At 34.9% G+C, this 5,811-nt stretch overlaps 1 protein-coding gene across 1 annotated transcript in view; it reads right to left on the bottom strand.

Moving 5' to 3' along the window:
• The window catches only part of LOC107092752 (nuclear polyadenylated RNA-binding protein 3-like), a 5,661-nt gene extending 2,177 nt beyond the window's left edge, over positions 1–3,484 (bottom strand). The window contains exon 1 of the mRNA XM_015387387.1: positions 3,385–3,484. The gene's annotated coding sequence lies outside the window, so the exon portion shown is untranslated. The remainder of the gene's footprint in view (positions 1–3,384) is intronic.
• Positions 3,485–5,811: the final 2,327 nt, after the last annotated feature.

The raw sequence follows: 5,811 nt of genomic DNA, 5'->3' as shown, positions 1-5,811 counted from the left end.
AATATCGGTATCGGATCGGAAGTGCAAAAACCTGGATCGGGACATCTCTAGTCCAGATACTAAAATTTCAACCTTGGTAACAATAGCCAGGAAAAAAAATAAAAAAATTGCTGCCAGGTTTAAAAAAATAAAAAGAAACTTCAATGGTCTTCAACGTTTTCCAGGCTAGGGTCCCCCAAACTGATGGCGAGATGGAGCGGGGACCCCCTAATTATATATATGGTATGAAACTGTGTTATATCAAACTGGTTCTATAGTCACTCTATTACAGATGGAGCAATGTAATGAAAGTAGTTTTGTCCTGGTATTATTATAGTAATTTTTGATTCTGATTCCTGGTTGATGGGACAGGTGTTGTGAATGAAACGGTCCCCAGCTTGAAAGAGCTCCTGTGTGTCACTGAATGTGTGCATTGAAGACTGAAAGACATCTGCCTCCATTTATCTGTTTACTACAGTGTGTTGAATTCATGTTAATGTGTATTTAAAGACATTTCAATTAGTGGAAAAAATTTCAGGGGGAATGTAAAAAAAAAAAATCTCTAATCAACCAAAACTTTCGCACCCCCTAAGGCAGCGGTCCCCAACCACCGGGCCGCGGACTGGTACTGGTCCATCGGTCATTTGGTACCGGGCCGCACAGAAAAAAAAGTATATATATATAATTTTTTGACGATCAGAGTAAGTAAAAATTGCGGCATTCTCTCACAATTACATCAGTCGGTGCATCTGTGCCTCTTGTCACAGGTAAATTCAGTTCAAGACTCATCCTATCTATAACATCCTATCTTTGTGAAGCGGGATTTTTTGCGGTTACAGCGACCAAAACAAAGCTACGGAGCAGACTGGACATCAGGAGCACACTCATTGTCTGATTACGCCTAGATGGGACAGGCTTGTTGTTTTATTTTTATGCTGTTTGTATTTGATTCTACACCAGTCATATAATTTTACCCCCGCTGCCCTAGGGGTCACGGCCCCCCTGTTGAAGACCTCTGATTTAAGGCATAACAAATATTTCTTTAAGCATGAAAAGCTCACCCCTTTTCAGTCTTAACATGGAAACCTTTTTCTTAACAGACCCAAAATTATGCAAAAAAAAAACACGAAATAATTAAAGTTAATGGAAAACAATTTATGTTTAAGGGCACTGCATCCACGTATAGCGTTTTATTAAGCTAAGGGGGGAGTATATAGTACTTCATCGCCACAAATCAATATTTCTTAGGAAAATAATGAGCATTTAGAACAAACCCTGTCTTATTTATCCTTCATGTCAATTCTTCGACACTATAGATACCTAATCAGCAACATAAAAAAATAAAAGCTCCAACTATTGTATTTGTATTTTGAAAAAAAAAGAAAGAAAAATCAAAAACCAAAAGATACGACCCCTGGTTCAAATAGAAGATCAAGAAAGTGCTCTGATATTCAACAATAAACTAATTGGCTACATGAGTTAAAGGGGAACGCCGGTTTTTAACATTGGGCCCTTGATTTTCCATTATTCCTTCACGTTCTACTCACCCATAAGAGTTTTGTGTCATTTGGAGCTGTTCTGGAGATATTCTGTAAGGTTATATCCAAGTAACGTCTTCCTATGGGCAACGAGTTGAAGGCACAAACTAAACTGTTCATAATTTATCATTAATGGTACACCAGCATTCATAACATGTAGGCGAATCACTGTCCCCCAGACATCCGCGGTTATATTTTTTATATTTATATCTTTTAAAAACAAAGCAGAGTGTGTATGACATCATCCGCACGCCAGACTGAAGTTGTGACAGGCAGCCCGGGCCACAGGCGGCTACTCTCTATCCCTTAAATTAATTCGGCTAGCTAATCTGAATCGTTCAATTCCATTTGGAGAGCGAGATCATCTGTGGTAGTAGCACTAGACATCTTCCAGGCATGTGAGGAAAACTAGCAGCAGTTCAGCGGACAGGAAGAATGAACGGTCATACACACACAGGAGATTTGGTTCTACTGCCGCTGTTTCTTGATGTGAGAGATACTGTGGAGGTGTTGCAGTGATTCCAAGTCTCTGCAACGGAGAATAGAAAAATACCTGCTGCTCCTCCGTAACTTTATTTTGACGCTTTGAGTTTCACGCTTCGCACATGTGACGCCAATGCCTTGATTCCCATCGTGCTTCATCTATATTCCCTGGCAGTGATTTCAGCCATGCAGTAGTGATGGGTCAACCCTGATGCATTGGTGCATGCATTGAGCCAATAGAGCAAAACACTGCAATGGTGCATGTATCGTTTCAAGAAAGTCAGGAGTTGTTTCTAACTGACTGACTCACTAAACTGTGTTTAAAAACGTATCTGTCAACATGATGCATCTGCTAAAAAAAAATGTCTCATCTGTTGCGGTTTATGATTAAAATGATCAAGAATCTTGGTGCAACCTAAAAGGAATCGGAACGTTTCAGCCGTTCCATTTTTATCTTAATTTTGTCGTTGTGTCATACTTTTCCTCTCCGTTATCACTCAACTTATCAGAGTTAAAGTTGATTTCAAATTGACTCTTAGTTTATTTACCGTTTTTACTGTACTTATGGAATGGGTGACAATAGTTGAATAAACTTTTAGCTCTCAAAATGGTATCTGTTCCCTATTTGCCGGTACTTGCTGATACCGATACCACCATTTTAGTGCTGGATCGAGGCCCCGCCCGATACTGGTATTGGTATCAGTGCAACACTAGTTGACAGATGTGTTTTTAAACAAAATTTTAGTGAGTCAGTCAATTAGAAAGAACTCCTGTATCAGTAACATGACTTTCTCGAAACAACACTTACACCAATACAGTGTTTTGCTCTATGGGCTCCACGCATGCATCGGTGTTACTGGACCCATCACCATCATTCACATTTTCCCCTAAATTTCCACGTTACGAGATATGTTTACATTATTTAATGGCTGCATCTAAAAATATCAAAGATATTTTTAATGTAAACATAGGTACGAAAAACTACAATATAACCTACAATGCCTTCAATTATATCATTGTAGTAGGTCATCAAAACAATTCAGTTTAGTGTCAAATAAACTGCCTGAAGTGTCTCTAAATGTCCAGCAGGTGTCAGTATTCGGTGAGACAGTATCAACGCAGTTTCAATACAATATGTGAAACGCTTCAAGCCTCATTAAAACACTAATAATAACTACTTGTGATTAAATATATACAGAGCAGGTTAATGTTGTGCTTTGGATGTAAAAAAGGAGAAGTTAATCGAAAATCAAAACAAACGTGGTAAAGAAAGCGTGTAAGGACTGCTAGTAAGCTCAAAAGTGTCTACTTTGACCTTTTCTAAGCGTCTATAGGGTTAAAATAAACCGAAACGAAAAGTATTTAACAGTGTAATCCCACTTACCGTTCAGAATTTAATGTCAGGGTTAGAAAAAAGCTTAAATTCAGAGAAATCGTTGGACTAGCAGGGAGCCGCCATGTTTTTTCTTCTTCTTCTTTTCTATTATGGTGGATCGCAATTTTAAGGTGCATACCGCCACCTACTGTACACGAGTGGTGTAGCAACATTACTTTACATCAAATTCTATTTTTTTTTATTTTGTATTCTATAGATAAATTAATATTTTTTTCCCCTTAATCTGTGAATATCCTTTATATTTCCTTCATGTCCTAATATTCCTTTAACACTCCATTCTTTGCCTTTCCTTCCAACCATGCTTCTAAATTTCATGTTCATAAGTTTTATAGTTCATCAGTAAGTGTTCGACATTTTCTTTTTCTCCACACCCTTTACATTTATCATTATTTCTTCCAGCGTATTAAATATAAGAGCATGCTAAAAATTGAGCAATGGCCTATTAGAGATAAAAAGTGTAACAATCATTTTATAGGCACAGCATTTAAATGTAAAACCTTTCATAATTTTACTGGAATTACAAAAATTCTAACAATAAATGATTAAGGTCACATAGGAAAATATTTTAAATATTTAAAATGGCCAATTCTACCAAAAGTAACAGAAGTACAATATAAAATTATTAATAGTTATCATCCAACAGCAGAGACTGGATGCCTGTGTATTTTGCGTTGAAGAACCAGAAACTATTGAACATTTCTTCTATTTGTGTCGAGTCACAGGTTGCTTTTGACACAACCTGAATATTTGGTTGAGCAACAAATAGATAATATAACACCTTTTCAGATAAATCAAATATTAACATACAAGAATGACATTCCGAAGGATTTATCTGACATGGTCATAATAGTTCTAAGTATGGGAAGATATCATATACATGTATGTAAAAGGAAAAAATCAGAAACCTTCATTAATAAGTTTCAAAAACGAACACAAAATCTTCTATTCATCTTTATCTCTGTTAGTCGACAAATATAGACATATACAAAAACTATGTAGTGACATGTCATACAGAGGGGTAGCCAGAAAATTTCTATAAGGGTGTCCAGGCGATAACCAATGTACACTGAGGGGTGGCCTAAAGTAGATAGGCACCAAAACCTCACCGTCAATCTGCACTGCTCCAGCAGGAAAATTAACGAGCAAAACATCCATATTTTCTAAATAAAGACAAAATATATTTTCCCACAGCCTTTGTTTACAAAAAAAATGAATATATTCAAACATCCGTGCTTTCTAGATAAAAGGTATAATGGATCAAATTTTTCAGATTTGAGTTTTGGGCGAAAATCTTTTCCATTGACATTACTTACAGTACCTACTTTTAGCAGTAATCATTCTGCATAAAATTGACATTTACAATTAAAAATATCTACATAAATATTTAACAAGTTCTTATTAAAATAGTTATTTATCTATGATTTCACTGAAAAATCCTAGATGACTTTTCTCCTTACCCCATAAAACACAAAAATCTATTTCTGTTTGAATTCTGCATTTATCATCTTTAATGTTAGTATATCAATGCCCTTTACAAAAGTAGTATACTTGAAGTAAATTCTATTAAGAATACTTAAGTATAAGTTTAGAAAGTATATCGAACAATGTGCTTTTAGTGTAATTGAAGTATTACTAAAGTAATACTTCTTTGAACTAAATTGGGACATTTTTAAGTTTACTAAAGTATACTTTAGTAAACAAAGTAAACAATTGTTAAGTATATGAAATATAATTTAGAATAAGTAAACTTTAAGTGCACTGCCTGATTTTAAGGAAATTAGTACACTTTTAGTATATTTGAATAAACTACCTTTTACTAAGGGTGTGCATAATTAACTATGATGTTTTTGTTGTTTTTATTGCTAATATATGAAAAATTGTAGAATATTAAGTGGAATATTCAAATGTTTTGAATATTCCATTTAAGAGTATTACTGTTGCCACCATCTGTATTAGAGGGAAATAAATGGTAGGGGTGGCCACAGGGGAGGCCAATGATTGGTCAAAATTTTTGTTTATTTTACTCACAAAATTGCTAAAGTTAACATGATGCCAGAAACTGTCTTGCTGCAGAATGAGTCCGTCTTTTATTTTAATTTAATTCTTTTTTAAGTTTTGTATGTTTCCATTGGTAGTAATACAAGTTTCCTACTTGAAAATGAAAATTAATGTATTTTGTTAAAAAATTTAAATTAAAAAAAAAAGTAAATATATATAAGAGAGCCATTGGAATGCTTTACCTTTGTATATGATTTCTAAACTTGGTGGATTAAACTTCTTCTTAATGTGCAATTATGATATTGATAAAGTTCCCATTAAGTTATCAGCTTTTCACCGCCAGGCCTTCCTGTCATGGACTCTGATCTATAAACACAACTTTCCCCCCATACTGTAGGTATCTTATATGGAATAACG

This window comes from Cyprinodon variegatus, unplaced genomic scaffold (assembly GCF_000732505.1).
Source record: "Cyprinodon variegatus isolate N-32 unplaced genomic scaffold, C_variegatus-1.0 Scaffold393, whole genome shotgun sequence".
Classification (NCBI taxonomy): Eukaryota; Metazoa; Chordata; class Actinopteri; order Cyprinodontiformes; family Cyprinodontidae; genus Cyprinodon; species Cyprinodon variegatus.
This window is presented reverse-complemented; position numbering and strand designations above follow the sequence as displayed.